General features: G+C 43.0%; 1 long non-coding RNA gene across 1 annotated transcript; it reads right to left on the minus strand.

The window, feature by feature from the left end:
• Positions 1-12,806: 12,806 nt before the first annotated feature.
• On the minus strand, positions 12,807-16,007 carry LOC142771256 (uncharacterized). Its single transcript, XR_012885848.1, has 2 exons — positions 15,933-16,007; positions 12,807-13,097 (listed from the first exon to the last, which is right to left on the minus strand). It is a non-coding gene; the product is annotated as an uncharacterized LOC142771256 (long non-coding RNA).
• Positions 16,008-16,607: the final 600 nt, after the last annotated feature.

The following is a 16,607-nucleotide window of genomic DNA, read 5'->3' on the forward strand; positions in this document are numbered from 1 at the left end:
ACTTGCAATAAATCGCTGTGGTCTTGTCAGACGCATCTTGACGTCGCATCTCCCATCCACCCAAGACTTGCGCAACGAACCAAATAAAATAACCGACGCTTAAGAAAGTCTCACCACGATAAACACCTTATGTGAAGTGCTGTACTATGTTCATTATAGCTTCAGCAAGCATCCTTTCGGTTAAAACGGTGGTTACGTTAGATTAGGGCACTCTTTAGCAACCTTTTTCATAAGGGCAAAATCAGGCGTAACGCGTCGTGGGGCGCTTTTATAAATCGTCACAATGTCAACGCATCGTTATGGAGACAGCAAGGCATATCTGTGAATCTGGTGCGCGTCTCTTTTTAATCGCTGGTGCGAATGAATATCAGAATAAAGTGAAAAAAGTGACCATCGAGTGGTCGCAACGCCCGCAGCCTAGATATAGTGTGGACATTCATCTCCGCGAGCTTTTTTATGGACATTCCCGGCCCTGCTGCTCGATAAAAAGGATGGATGAAAGAGCTTAATGAACCCGCTCTAACACGTACCGAACAGCAACGAGGCAAACATGGAGAATTATTGCTACATATTGTGACATAAATACCTGAAAAATTCAGTAATGTGCCTGGGGTATCCTAAATACACCAGTGCAAACGTAGCTAGTAGTTTGTTCATCATTTTCCTCAGACCTCTAGCAAATCTAAAGTAAGGTGCCTCAAGACAGAAACAACAAACGCCCCAACCAAGTATTTTATAAAAATTTCGTTTCTATCAGATGTAGAACGGCTTATTTACAAAAAATGCGCCTTCCCTGACAATTGCTCGTCACGCGCAGCCAAGAGCAATTCTCATGTTCTAAATGTAGGACACCATGACTCAGTGATCGGCAAAAGCCCAAATGTAGTGCGTGCCCATCCAAAACAATAACACTTGTCCAATCTTCTCATTTCCTATTACTCTCATCGGCAGATCAGTGTGGATTTTCGTTAATTTTCATGGGGACTTCAATGGTCAGATTGTTCGCAATGTATGTGAACACGTTTTCTGCTCTAAAGTAATGGTGCGTGAGGTAGCTGGGAGGTAAACACGATTACGTGAAGTCGACCAAATCTTTAGCTATCGTGCATGAGTTGCAGCTTTTTGTGTACATTTGCGATACTAGTAAATTAAGTGTCGCTTGAATTAAAGACAACTGTACGCCTACAAAGCACATGTCTACGACGCAATTTTTTGTAACTTTGTTTTGTTTGTGGCACTGACAGGCAAAAGAGTGGCCTCTATGCGCAATAGCTAACGTTTTTTTCCGGCTTTGCAGTACCATCTGCTTGCCTATAAAGGTATAGAAGAAAAATGAAAACAATTTCGATGCAGTAAAAGGGTATTTGGCACGCTGATTTCATATTAGATCTTACGAAGCGTCCAATTACTAGACGGTGATCATTCAAGTGCAGTGAAAAGCTGTTTTCATTAACGCAAAAAAAGAACGTTGTTCTTGGCACTTATAAATGCACTTAACAGCTGCTGACATCCCATCTTCACTACAGTTACACGTTTACTGAGGCATCAATAAGTATCAGTACCGGAAATTTCTATATTTCAATTTAACATCATTAAGCTCTGCTATCATACATACAGGACAAGGTGCCGTCTTTTTTTACATGCTGCTGGAGTGTTGTGGACAAACTAACGTGATAGCGCCTAAGAACACGTTCGCAAATGTTGTGTTGTCGGCATCATTGGTTGTACACGAGAAATCAGCGTTTTCCGTTACCAGAAAATTGAGAGATTTTAGTAAAATAAGTAATACAATTGGTTGGTTCGAGTGACAATCCAGCCCAGCTATTCTGCATAACGAAAAGATGTCCTACCACAGAGCCACCTCTTTTTAAAGACGTTAGTCTTTTTTGAAGACCTTCGACGCAAAAATTTTGGTCTGTCTGTCTGTCTATATGTCTGTCTGTCCACTCTTACCGGCAACGGGTGCTTGAAACGGCCGACCCCATCCGCAGCAACCACCAATGTTGCTCAAGGTTGAGCGTTCATGCTTGGGCAATTTTCAATTAAAAAGCAATTATTGCGCATGTCTGGGGCACCATGACAACACGCATATATTCTGAATATGCATCTCCTAATGAAAAAACACATACATAAGTAAATTTAAGGACCATAGCACTTATCACGCTGCGCTTGCCATGCAACGCTTGCACAGAACGGGGAATGTTTCCAACGCTTTGCTAAGACGAGATGGTAGTGGCACCTACCCGCCACCTCGCGTTCTACAGTTATCACCTCTGAGACAGGCGCGCACGGTCACGCGCTTTGTTTTCCCAAAAAAAACTGCCAGATGGCGCTCATGTCTCGCGTGTGACGTGACCTGATGTACTCGTTCGCCATCCACTGCACGCTCGAGGCACTCTAACGCAGCGCCTCCAGAATACCATTCACCGATTTTCTTGCGCATAACATCAAATAAATGTTTTGTTCACTCTCTCCACACGCGAGACTATCGTCTTTTCACGACATTTGCAAATTACATGCAGATACGGAACCAATTTTTTATCATGGTATTCATTGGATTGTTTTTCTTTAAATTAGGGGACCCTGAAGCTTCGCCTTTAGAAGCTGTACGTAATAGTGACATCCTGTTCGTGGTGCGTATTTCAAACACTTAGTGCCTGCAACTTTTCGAATGTGTTATGCGCCATCTATACGTGGCCTTAAGCGAATAGGTGCAGTAGCGTGGGTGCCTTTTGTATTGGGGTAACGGCTTTAACCGCGGAGCCATTATGATAATCGAATAACCTGATGCCTGATGGTAATCGACGCTTGTACCACGTATTATTACTGCAATATTTTATCTTGCGCTGTGAAGCGTGTATACAAGACGCGTGTGTTTGTGAAGCATGAAAGCTACTTTCACTGCATTTTCAAACAGAGAAAGTTCTTTTCCCTTTATTCACAAGCAGAAGCGGGACCGTGAGGTAGAACATCCGCTTGACACGCAAACGACTCCAGGTCGATCACCACTCGGACCCAAACAACCCTGGTTCGGTCTCCACTCTGATCCGGATTTTTTATCATATTTTTATTTGCATAGTTCTTGGTTTTCTGGTCACGCATAGGATGATTTCTCACTCACAAGCAACGACGCCGACGCCGACACCGCAGCGTCTGCTAAACGAGCTAACGCAATCACGTTAATACACAGTGTCGGACAGAGTTGCACTGTTACAGTTACGTACCAACAATAAGCGTACAAAGACTGCTGACAAGAAAACGCAAAGCCTAAAGTCCCATAGTTGAAGGAGAGTTCTTTAGGATGTGCTGCACGAGAAAAGTGGAGAGGCTAAGCACCTCACCAAGAAAGGGTACCAGTCCAGCCTAAAGCCAAGTTTGTCGTAAATATCATTAAAGTTAATAGCCATTCAGATGAAATGTGTGCGTGAAGAAGAGATCAGTTCTGCGTTGTGGTCCTGCATGCATGTCTATACCACAGGCTTTGTATATCGACAAGGAAAAACGTATCGTACGCCACTTCAAGAGATGTTCGAATAAGTTTACTGACAGTGTATGGATTAATCGCAACATTGCTTTAAACTGCGTCAGAAAAAAATAACACCATATGAAGGTCATGTTGCGGAAGGTGCCTCCTTAACGCATGCAATACTTCGTGGCAGATGCGTAGAAACTTAAGAATTACAGGACGCATGGATGTTTTAGATGCTCACTCATTAAAAAGCGATCACGCACACTTATCGCCATCTTAAGCAAACGCATCGACCAAGTGAGCAGAAGCATAGGTTTGCGTGTCGGCTTACAGACGCACAGAGCCCTTCGCTGATTCGCAAATGGAAAAACAATTATGTTGCAGTGGGCACTGGGCAACTGTGCTTGCAGTGGGCATTCTAGGGTAGCCTCAAACGGCTAATGTCGCACGCAGGCATTCGTCTCCTTGCGGCATCGTTGAGGCATGCACCGGGAAGCAAAGCGCAGGCTAGTAATCAAGATGGCCACGAGGCCCGATCAATTACGCTTTCGCGATCTGCTCTTGAAGCGATGCTCAATCCACTGTGTGTGCGTGTTCGTGTGTGCGCGCGCACGTGTACGTTTGTGTGTGTGTCTGTGTGTGTGTCTGTGTGTGTGTCTGTGTGTGCTTTTGCGTGTGTGTGTGCGCGCGCGCTCTTAAAATGATAGTACAGCAAAATCAACGAGAACAAATTGCTGTCCCGGAAAGAAGTCCAGTGCTGAAAGGGTTAAAAAAAAAGTGGAGTTTCATATCCTGATACCACAATATGATCATCAGGGACGCCATAGTGGAGCCCAACAGAAAATTTAGACCTCCTGATGTCGTTTATCGTGCTCCTAACTCTAAGCACACCGGCTTCTAGCATATTGGGTCTCCATCGAAATACGGACGCCGCGGTCAGGGTTTGATTACGCTACCTTCGGGTCAGTAGTTGAGCCCCCTAGAGCACCATGGCGGGTACGCGTTTTTATAGAATTGACGGATTATTTATTTAGTCTCGCTTACTTACTATTGAGTGAGTGAGTGAGTGAGTGAGTGAGTGAGTGAGTGAGTGAGTGAGTGAGTGAGTGAGTGAGTGAGTGAGGTAGTTTACTTATGTGAATAGTTGAGTGAGCTGAATGAGAAAAGTGAATAACAGAATTGAGTGACTTTAATCATGTGAAATCATGTTTAATAATGAGTGACGTGAATGAGAGAAGTCAATGAACGAAAGAGGTGAGTGAGCGAGTGAGTAGGTGAAGTGAGATGAATGGAGTGAATGATTTTAATCATGTGTGAGTGAGTGAGTGTGGAGAGCCGATGAGAGAAGAGAATCAATGAAGTGAGGGAGTCAGTTTAATTATGCGAGTGAGTGAGTGAGATGAAAGAGAAAATTTAATGAATGAGTGAAGCAAACGCGACCCCTCAGAAATAGAAAGCCCGTAATGTTATCGGTTTTCCTTTCACATATCTGCACTCGGTGAGGCACCTGCTTTTGTCCTGACTGCCTCGGCATTCAGGACTTGAACTTCAATACCACGCGTCCTAGCCTCCGAATAGGGCACGAAAATTCCCACAGCCATCACTCACGTGTTGTTATGTCAGTATGAACTGACGTGGACCACACCATTCTGTATGTACTGCATAATCCCGGTCCATTACAATACAATAAGTTCGTGGTGAAAAGATCGGTATTCTTTTTTGCAATTTTCCCATTTTAGCCTGCATTTTGGCATCAATGTCTATTATTATGAATTCTTCATTTCTGTAGTCTTATTTTTATTATAGCTGTTTATTCACCAATGAATACATGCGGCGCTGAGCACCAGTTCAGTTTCAACGTTTTATGCTCGACTGACAGACACCCACATTCGTCCATGCATTGATGCATATAAGCCTGTTTGTGAGAGTTTCCTTGCAATGGGAAGGCTTCCCCAGAAGTTCCGCTTATATTCCTTCATTTTCGCGTCCCAACCCACGCCGCTCTCACAAACGAGCAGTTATTACGAAAGTATTCACGGAATGCATCACCAAGTTTCACAGAAGCAATCAAAACGACGTCACACCTTCGTTATGATCGAGGTTACTTTGATGATTTTCTTTACGGTTGAGTTCTGCTCACCTTTTCTCGAGTGGCAACAAAAGTATAAGATCTACTAGTGTCACATCCGGCTAGTCTCCCATGTGACTTCGTCGCACGTTCGGCAATCACTAGCCTAATAGAATTCGATTGCATTTAACATCTGGCTTCAATCCACTCATCGCTAGGACAGCGGCTACTCTAACTTGTGCAGCCATTAACTTAACTCATGAAACTTACTCGCCCTTTCGTTTGCGGTGTTAGTTCGAAATCGTACCATGTGTAAACTCTGCGTGTTGTTGTCTAATGATGTTTTGATATTTTTAAGTTTTCAATGCTATGGAGGCTATATAGTATTTCAGGCGTATGTTTCGGAAGTCATTGTCATGTTCGCACTGCGCTTTGTGAATTCACTCGCATATGAATTTACTCGCACTGAAACTTACTACTAGTACTAATATTAATAACAATAATTATAATATCTGTGGTTGTGAGTGCCCAAAACCACGTCGCGAGGCAGGCCACAGTGACGGAAATTGCGACCATCTGGTGTTTATAAACGCGCATTGGCGTCGCAGAGTGCCCGGGTCATTTCACCTCCATTTCAATGCGACCGCCACAGTTGGAATCGAACCTGCGACCTTCGGGTCAGCAGCCGAGCACTGTAACCAACGCACTACCGAGAAGTCGCATAGACAGGGAGGGGCACACTGAGCCCCCCTCCCTTTTTTTCTGCATGCCATATACGGCCCAAAATGACACTTTAACGTGTCGCCCTGCCGGCTTCCACTTCCGAGCAAACAAACACCCCTTCCCCCGAAAAACCACCGATGCGCTTGCACATGAATTCACTCGTAAATGAACTTTCACCATCTCCAAGTAACTCGCGGCAAATGGTGAAACTGCGGCTGATGATAATTCTAATGAAGAATATGCGTTAATCATTCGCTATACGTGTTGGGTAATCATGTCCGAGTTACGTCAGTCTGTGGTGTGCCGCTATCACGGACGGCAATATAGAGCATGACCTGCGCGCCCTGGTGACATGCCAAGGCCCAGGTCAATTAATCGAACGTTCGAGGAGCTCGTACTTCTCGCGAAAATCAGAGTGAATTTACGAGACAGTTTTACGAGGTATGTCGTAACGAAGTCTAACGGTGACCTCTGTACACGGCGTGGCACTATTTTATTGCTGCGCATTCACTGTTAAGATGGTCCCCAAACTTCTTTATTGCTGTAGACTCGCTCAATGACACGGCTGGGTTGATTTCATTGAGCTTTCGTGCATCAATATTGCAGGGCTATTGCTTGTCATTACGTAAGTCGTCATGCTCCCGAAAAGCTTTAACAGTCAGCATACCACTGAGAAAATTTCTTAATCAGGCGTTATAGAACAACCATTCTGAAAAATCATGGCACAGGCAAGAAAAGAAATGGAGACTACCGCAAAGTCTAATGTCTTTTCTATCTTGCATGCGTTTCCATTGTGAGCTGGGTTTTTTTTTTCACATGTTTAACCGACAAGCACCAATTTTGATAAGTAGTTAATATGCCTTCGTTGATACATATACACTGATTCACTAGATACACAACACCAGACTTATGGTACGTGTGTACTACACACATGCACAAAATGTTAGGGCCAGTCTATGTCCCAATAGAAGTAATGCATGTCTTCATAGCTATCAATGCCGTCAAGTTCTGACGAAAACGAGATGAAAATTACCTTTGTGTGTGCTTTGTCGTATTTCCGTAAAATACTTGGAATGCGAATAGCCACCAGAATATTAGTCACCTTTATTCATATCTTATTGCACTGAGGTCACATAACCAACTGTCCTCGTCGCTATGCGGCCTCAATTGTAGTCCTTAACAACTGCCAAGAACGAGTGAAGTATTAAGTAGTAAAAGTGTATAGTACTGCAATACAAATATGCGTGGTTGTAATGGCATTCTGGAAAATAGAACCCAAAAACCACAGTAACAATCTGAAGCGAAACGCAGATGTCAGGTTTCCGGTGGTGAGTACCGAGCATATAGTGAGATTGTTTCCAATTTCTGTGGCACATACGTGTGATGATAGCCAGCTTACAGTGGCCTTCTTCACATTTAGAGGACCAGTTGGGGAACAGTGGTATTTAACTAATTTCCGAGGCACATACCCGTTCATGGTTATGATGATGATGAAATGGGTACGGATCCCGGCTGTGGCGGCTGCATTTCTGATGGAGACGGAAACGCTGTAGGCCCGTGTACTCAGATTTGGGTGCACGTTAAAGAACCCCAGGTGGTCAAAATCTCCGGAGCCCTCCACTACGGCGTCTCTCATAATCATATTGCCACGTTCTATTTCCCAAGTTTTTGTTATCGTCCCAAAACACCACACGATTCTCAGCGCAAACCGCGCCTGCAGTTTTCGAGAAGGTTTCGGACGATAACAAAGCTTGGGACGATAACAAATACTTCGGAAATAGAACGTGCCAATATGGTGGTTTTGTGACGTTAAACCCCACAAATCAATCAATTAATCAATGATGATGAAATTTTTATTTTGTGATAGATTTTTTCCAGTCTTACATTTTACGTCGAGCTTAACTGCTTAACTGTTAAAAGGTTGTTTTACGCTGTCGTCGACTGGCAGATTCGGAGTGGCCGACGAACTCTGCGCCGGAGCACTCCCCACTGGCGGAGGGCGACAGAAGGAATCTACCAATGGAACAAAAGCCCTCCCTCTGGAGCAAATGGCATGGTCAGAATTAAACGCGATACCGGCGTCTCTCTCTTTTCTTGAGTGGGCACGCTGTGCACAGCGACGCTACGCTAACAAAACGTGAGCGGCGTCCGTTGGCACGACCGAAGTTGGTACCGTTTAATGGCAAAGGGCGCTTGCGACTTCCGGTCGAATGCGCCGATTTTCGCGGCACAAAAGAAGTTGCTCCATTGAGTGGATCTCACGACGTGGATGCTCGAGATCTCCCAGTGGAGGAGACTTTCTCCGTATGGAGCAGAAAAAAGTATTACCGGAAGTGCTCCAAAACTGCCAGTGGATGACACCGTTAGATGCGAAGCAGCTGTTCAACTTATGTGTGTAATGCCGTGCGTACGTGCGTCCGTACGAACGCGCCGCAACGCGCGCTCCCCTCGCCGCAAGTGTTGAAGCGGTGTCTAGAAGGTCATGCCGCAGCTGCCCGTTGACGTCACGCTAACGTCACACACTTCCCTCGCAGGTACGCGCTCACCTCACTCTCTCTTTCACCCGCAAAATGGCCACCGGCCCTCCGTCCACTCGCAACACACTTCTCACTCGCTTCACCCTCGTTACCTCCCGCAACACTCGACCACACGTCGAGTGGAAACATTCTTTCGGCTCGTTTATCTGCGATGAAACTTACACGAAACCCAACCCGCCTCCCGTGTCTTTGCGTGTCAAACAAACGTTTACTCGAGTAAATGCTACACCGAGTTTCGCTTCAAACCACTCTCCAGCACCCACGTCGACGCCCGTTTCAACCGGGTCAACGCCTTGCGCACCGCTGCTGCTTCACATCCCGTCTGGGTTCCCTTCGGGAAGATGGTCCACAACTTTTTTTTCTCAAATGTGCGCTGTCAAGCGGACTGACAATGCGGCGGTCGGGCTTGGCTTGACTGTCGCAACATAGAAGCGGCCCGTTGCACCCTGAGTCCCACACCTGAATGTCTTTCAATAATGTTTTACATTCAATTACTAATCCCACATCACGTGTTATACATATCTCACTTGTCTTTGTAAGCTCAAAACGAAATTGTTTCACCACACTTTAGAAAGCTGGTAGTAGTACTAGAATGACACTGAAATTTTGCTCCTTTTCGTGTGTTTTTTTTTTCAAAAGCTTCATTATTCAAAAAAATTCTGCATGAGTTTTGTTTGCTGGTAATTTTTTTAAAGAGGCCATTACAGAGCTCTCTGTCACCACATGTTTTTGTAAGGTTAAGTTGTAACTCAACCGATGAATGCATTTAAACTCAATCGTCCACGAAGTTACCACTTCTCAGCTAATCCTAATTATTGATTGATAGATATGTGAGGTTTAACGTCCCAAAACCACTATATGATTATGAGAGACGCCGTAGTGGAGGGCTCCGGAAATTTAGACCACCTGGGGTTCTTTAACGTGCACCCAAATCTGAGCACACGGGCCTACAACATTTCCGCCTCCACTAATCCTAATTATGCACAATAGTGCACGCAAATATTGTTCTTGATGTCACGTGCCTCTTGAAAAGCTGATAGGTATTCTGGAACTGCGTCAACACTCAGCAGCTCGAAAGCCAAAAGAAGGACCCCAAAATCAACAAAAAAAAAATGTTTTTGTGTGTGGTTAAGTGAGCTTTACAGGAACAGCCTTTTGAAAGCTTCCTGTGGTGATGGAAGTTAACCACAATATTATTTTAGGACACGACATCATGTGGTAATTTCAGATTATTTTCATCACCTGAGTTAGCTCGGCGTGCTCCTAAATCTAAGTACATCCGTGATCTTTTTTACGCCCTCATCCAAATGCAGCCGCCGAGTGAAGAAATCAATTCTGTGCGCCCGAGCACAGCGCACACTCTTTCAATTGAATTCAATTCAATTCAATTTTAATTTTATTGACAAGACATGAAGAATCATTACAAACTAGCTGGACTGTTAGCCTACATTGGCTAGTTTCGGTCCATATTCGAGTACGTATGAACAGATAAGCAAGCACGGCGGGGCGGAAAAACTAAAGATTTGATCGAGCTATGCCTTTATTTTGATACTTACTAATGATAAAACATCTGTATTTAGCTGTTTTTAGCCCTTTGTTTCCTCACACATGACGCCACACTTACCGGAATATCTCCACAAATCTTGCGAAAAGGAGTTGACAAATTTGTGAACATCCATCACGAAGGGAGCTTTTCCCAAACTAGTATGTTGTGTTAGAAAAAAGTGCTAGGCAAGACAAGCCATAAATTGAGGTTTGCGTCTATACAATGTACTTATATTTTTTTTTTTTTTTGCCCGAAGTCGGACTCATAATTTCAAAATTAATGGTTGTGCAAAACAAGACCTGCCCAGTATTGGGCCCAGTATTGAGCACTACCCACTGTTCCAGTGTGTAACTTCGTATAATTTTTACTATTCTTTCCGCTGTCTCCGCAATCGGCTTTTCGGCACGCCTCAGGAGACTTCAAGAATATAACCTTGCTAAATAAGTTACATTATAAAAAACGTAGACCAACCGTCAAAAATATTGATAGGGGAAAACAGAATCGCTGCAGCCGACTGCCGGCGAAATACAACAACACAGTGAACCAAATAAATAAAACTAACAGCTGAGAGTATTCCGAGCGATTTCTCAGGTTCATTCTTCGCCGCCACCGAGCAAGTGCCACTCGACACGAGAGGCCCCTCAGCAAGTTCGGTTCAATAAAGCTTCGAGCACGAATCAGTACCGCCATCTGCCGGAAACTCTGCGCATGTCGTGAGCCGCCGCGCGGCCTCGGAGACTCTGTGCATCTGCATCTACATCCCCCTACTCAATTCGTGTGTGTAAGTGATTATTAAAAGAGAGAAACGAAGCTAAAAGTGAGTCCCGTAACTGTCTGCATCATAGTGCGACACCTCAACAGTGGTTCACGAAGGATGGGGGTAAAAAGGGATTAAAAGGGATAGGGAGGATTAAAAGGGATAGAAATAGAGATAGGGACAGAAATAGAGAGACCCAGATACAGAATTCAAGAGAAGATAGGAAAAGATTGATTAATTGATTGATTGATTGATTGATTGATTGATTGATTGATTGATTGATTGATTGATTGATTGATTGATTGAACGTTTATTATCATTTGTCACATGAGGTCTACAAACACTGACTGGACCCATAGCCTGAGGCTAGTGTAGGGTCCAATGAGAAAAGTAATGGACAGAAGCGGGAAATATCAATCACACATAATGCATATGTAGCTATACAGACACTGTAAATATACACATATACAGAGTAGAGAAGTCTTTCTCTTCTTAAACAATCTGGTCACACCAGACAAAACTGCATGTGCGCATACAAAAAGTTATGACAGATAACTTCGTAGACATACCCAAAAAACATCAGTTAAAATACATAAAGAACATCAAACTATCACAAGTTTTAGTTAGAAGGAAAAAAATGCTATGTTTACAAGATTCACCGGCGTATATTTATACAAATGTAAGTGCTTACCACCAAATAGAAAAAGAAGCATTTACAGCTTGCTCAAGAATTGATTTTTTAGTTTTACCGCAGCATTGTGTGATGTCTTCAATTCAGCGGGCAAATTATTCCAGATCTTTATCCCTGTGAATTGCAATAATCTCTCACCATAAAGGTTATTTCTTGGCGCCAAGTTAAAGTTACCGAACGTCAGGCTTCTAGTAGGGCGGGAAGAGGAATAAAATAACGAGACATCAAATGGGCTATTGTATTTTACGATACTGTTAACACAAACGGTCATCCTATAGTCACGCAAAGGATCGAAGGATAGTATTTTTAGCGATCGGAATAACGGCCGGCTTGGCTCGTTGTACTTACTGTGAGTTGTTATTCTTATGGCACGCTTTTGTAGCCTTCGAAGGGGATCCAGATAAGAATCATTAGTCCAGGCCCACGATTCCATGCAGTAGATTAAATGACTATTGATGAAAGACTATTGACACGGTTACAGGAGACCGAGGACGGGGAACCACTCAGCGAGAGCTTCACTGCGTCACGAGATGGCGCAGGGCGAGCCGGTCGGCTAGAGCTGCGCTGTCGTCGGAGATCGCGGGGGCACAACCGGCCGGCACGAAATCCAGCGAGCGAGTCCTCCCAATTACTCAATCCGGAAAGCACGGTTTCGTAAACGTTCCTGTGCGGAGCGCGAAAACTTGTGGTACAACACAATGATAATACGTTAACCATGAGCGTTCTTTTTATTTTGACACACGGTGACGCTTTTCCCCAGTGTGTCAGATGAGTATAGTAGAAATATGTTTATAGCTGTAAAATGCACGTTCAAATAACGATCGCTAAACTGATGCAAATGGCTTAGTGTACGCACGCGGAAGTGTGCTTCAATGGTGAAATAAAAGGACAACTTCCTGATTATTGTTTGTTATTGTTTGTTCTTCATGAATGTATACTACCTGCAATCTGCCCTCTGTAATGACTACAACATTGGAGTCGACAGTATTTCAAATAAATAAATAAATAAATAAAATTATAAATGGGAAACAACTTATTGTATTCAAAAAAATGTAACAGGAAATACATTTAGGCTTCACCGATAATTTTGGCAAGGTCTGGAATAACTTTAGCTAGTATGGGCACAATCACGATTGGATTGATCTACTCATCGGTTTTGTCGCCAGTGGTACCGTCGATTCCCTTGAGAGCCTCTATGAGTTTTTCACGGTGTCCCATGATGGAACGAGAAAGCGTCTCAGCGAGTAGCCTCCTCGCCTCGTCCTTGGTAAGCTCTGGCCTATACTCGGCGTGGTCGCTTGAATATCTGTTCCGCGAGGATAATAAAATAAATGCATGCCGACAGATGTTTAGGAATTACTAATCACTGGAAAATTCCTTCTAATAATACCTTTCACTCGAAATGCCAAATAAAAAGACAAAAAAAGTAAAAAAAATGGACATATCTGAAATTCAAATTCCTAAAAAGAACCTAGAAACAGAATTGATGAAAGTTAAAGTACTTTTTTACAGCAGCACTGCTAAGCTGAAGGTGCGCCGTATGTCGTAGATAGAAAATAATCACCATCTTGAACCGACACTAGTACTCAGTCACCGCCGAAGCTCTCGGTACAGGGAAGCTGAAAAATAACGCCTTAAGCAGTGTCCGACGCCCATGCACTGCTTTGTTAACTTTAGTGTACCGGTGTGGAGGGTGGTGGCATGCTTCCATTTTTTGAGGCACACACAGGCTATAAACCCACGCAGCTGGGTGAGTTGGCTTCGGTTCATAAAAAAGGTAAAAAGACAGCAGCAGCCCTAGAAAATCTACGAAGGGTGAGATGAAGACAGAAGATGCGCTGTCTGTGCCATAGGAGTTTTACAGCAGAGCAGTCATGGTCGAAGTCTGCATGCGGGCATAGGAAGAGAGAGATAGGAGGACACAGACTAAAGTAAATACATTATGGCGTAGTATACTACGGTATAGCATAGCTTAGTATTGTATAGTATAAGTAAATGTTGGGAAAGAAACAAGTGATAGAGTAGAAGCTGCGTCGTGTCAGGACAACCTAGGTGCCCACCATATTTCCTTTTGACCACACCTTGCACAGTTCGCTAGTTTTAAATAAACGCTCGCACGCCCTCTGTGAGATTTCCTGTGGCACTTTTTTTTTAGTTTCTTCAAAGATAAACGTGGCAAAATTAGGCAATGTAGCTGGACTGGGAATTCTACAATAAGGGCGTGAAATTTCAAATAGGCTGAATCGTTATTTACAGTCAGTGTTCACCAAAAGCCAAAACAACGCGGAAGAATATCAGTTCGCGCCTTCGTTGACAAGCTTATGGAAAGGACTGTCCATTACAAAAGAAAAGATATTCAACTGGTCATTTCTGTTAGACGAAAATGAATCATCCCGGCCCGAAAGTACACCGATGGCCTTTTTGCGAAGATGATGTACAGTGGTTTCTTAATATCACGCTATATTGTTTCAAAAATACTAGAGTTGTTTTTTGTCAACCCTAGACCTCAGTAGTGCAATAACCGTTTTTATATTTAAGAGAGATAACCGATTTTTATCGAACAGTTATAAACCTCTGTCTCTGGCATTCGCGTGCTGTAAATATTTGAACACAATATAGCAAAACACACAAGACGAACAAGCATTTTATTATGTCTCTTTCAGCTTGACTTCAGGTCACAACTGCTTTGAAACAATTTCATGATTCTCGCATTTCTATGAATGCGACTCAACTTTACTTCTTTTCATTTCGCAAAGACGTCTGATAAAATCTTTCTCCGTTATTTTTTTCTTATTTGGGGAGGGGGGGGGGGTAGAATTTATGTGTACTGCCACCAAGCGTGCACCTGTCATCACTGAACTATTTTTCTTAATCATCCTCGTGGGTGACCACATGCGCATATTGATATCTATCATATATAACGCTTCATTGAAAGGTAACTATGAAGCGCAGCAGCAAGTGTTACTGAGTAACCGTACACACGGCGCGAATATGAAGAAAAATAGTAGCACAAAAGAGGGACTGACTCGACTCACAAATAAGTTTATTAGGAAATAACAAGTACATATATGGACGACTGTATACATCTACTTGTTGTTTCCTAATAAAGCTTGGTTGTGTGTCAGAACCTGTTTTGCGATTTCGTTTTTCTTCATACTCGTCTCATGTGGGCTGATTCAACCAAATATAAACGCCTATCAAGCCACTCAAGTTTTCACTCTTATGGAAAACAGTATACAGGACTTTTTGAGACGTCTTACATTTGTTCGCAGCTTATTGGGAATACCTGAACATCCCCACTAGGTAGTTAACCTGTAATTATGGCATGTATCACCAGTAACCTAGTGTGGCGGGGTGTTTGAGCCATCATATAAAAGGTATTGAACAAGGTTGGTACTTACGACACAAGTGGCCTATGATTAAGAAAGCCAAGGTGTAGTAAGCCTTCATAGCGAATTTTCTTTGGATAAAGGACATCAAGTTATGCCGCATAGGAAATCAAGCGAAATGAAGAACAGAATCGAAAGTTGGGCTAGTTGGATATGCATGGTATAACTATCATTTAAAGCGCACGAAAAACAGACATAAAGAGAGGACAAGCGCTTTCCTCTCTTTATGTCTGTTTTTCGTGCGCTTTAAATGATAGTTATACCACGAAATGAAGAAGTTTGATGTAGCTCACGTGCATAAATTTTGTATCCGCATTTTTTGTCTACTTATTCAGAGAACATGCTGTTAAAGACTTATCAGGAGCCCATTGTCGTAAGTTTACTGCTCTATTCAAGTTTAAAGAAAATCTGTGTTTATATGTCTACAGCACTAATATTTCTCTTATATATAAACTGTTTGATCTTCGTAGCTAAAATATTTTGTGGTCCTTATGTTAACAACGCTGCAGCTTTTCATTGCCCAATATCTTCATGATCATAATAATGCAAACATCATTCGGGTCCAGAAAAGATGCTGGTGAGATCTGGCGCTACTGTTCAATAAGTTTGTTTGGCAATAGAATGACGTCGACAAGTTCACTATCATGTGTGAAACAGCTGAGCATTTTTACTGCACACTCAAATTATTATGGTACACCTAGTCTTTTGAACATAGTTTAGAGCTCTTAGAGATATATCCAAGAAATATTTACCTCAACTGTGTCGCGGTAGCTGGCGATGAAAATGACGGACTTTATTTTTATCTTTCTTCCGGATAACTCAATGGCAGCTCTGCGAAGTTCGAAAAACGCCCACAATACTTATAGTTGCGAACTAGTGGGAGGTTCCTAAACCTTCTTGCACTGCAGCGGGAAATAACGACAAACAATAGACACCCACAATGATGTCCTCATAATGGGGGAAGTTCACGGTATAACAAGAGATATCAGTGCTGGTGTAGGTGTGTGTCTTTACTCGGGCAATAATTGAGCCTTCACGTGTAAAAATTTTGCGATATCAGTAGGATGGCTCTGAAATCTGTTGTCGATAAGTATGTCTCTTTTGTAAAATACGTATAGCAGTCAGTTCATTGTATGTCACATTTGCAGTCGATTGGAACGAATGGGGCATTCTAAAAAATAAGTAATTTGGTGATTTTTTTTTGTCAATACCAGAGGCGGTTTACTAGGCATTACTTTTTTTTTCTGAGCACAGTATGCGCTTTGTTTCAACAGGTTGATCGTGAGGAGGCTGAGGTTTTTTTACGTCGGCTTTAGTTGCGATGACTGCGGTCGCAGTTCAACAAAGCAGGTGGAAAAGGCTAGTTAAGCTATATATTGATTGGTACTAAGTTAGCCCCAATCTAATTACTTTTATGTTTTCATATC

The sequence above is a fragment of the Rhipicephalus microplus genome, chromosome 9 (genome assembly GCF_043290135.1).
Source record: "Rhipicephalus microplus isolate Deutch F79 chromosome 9, USDA_Rmic, whole genome shotgun sequence".
In the NCBI taxonomy this organism is placed as follows: domain Eukaryota; kingdom Metazoa; phylum Arthropoda; class Arachnida; order Ixodida; family Ixodidae; genus Rhipicephalus; species Rhipicephalus microplus.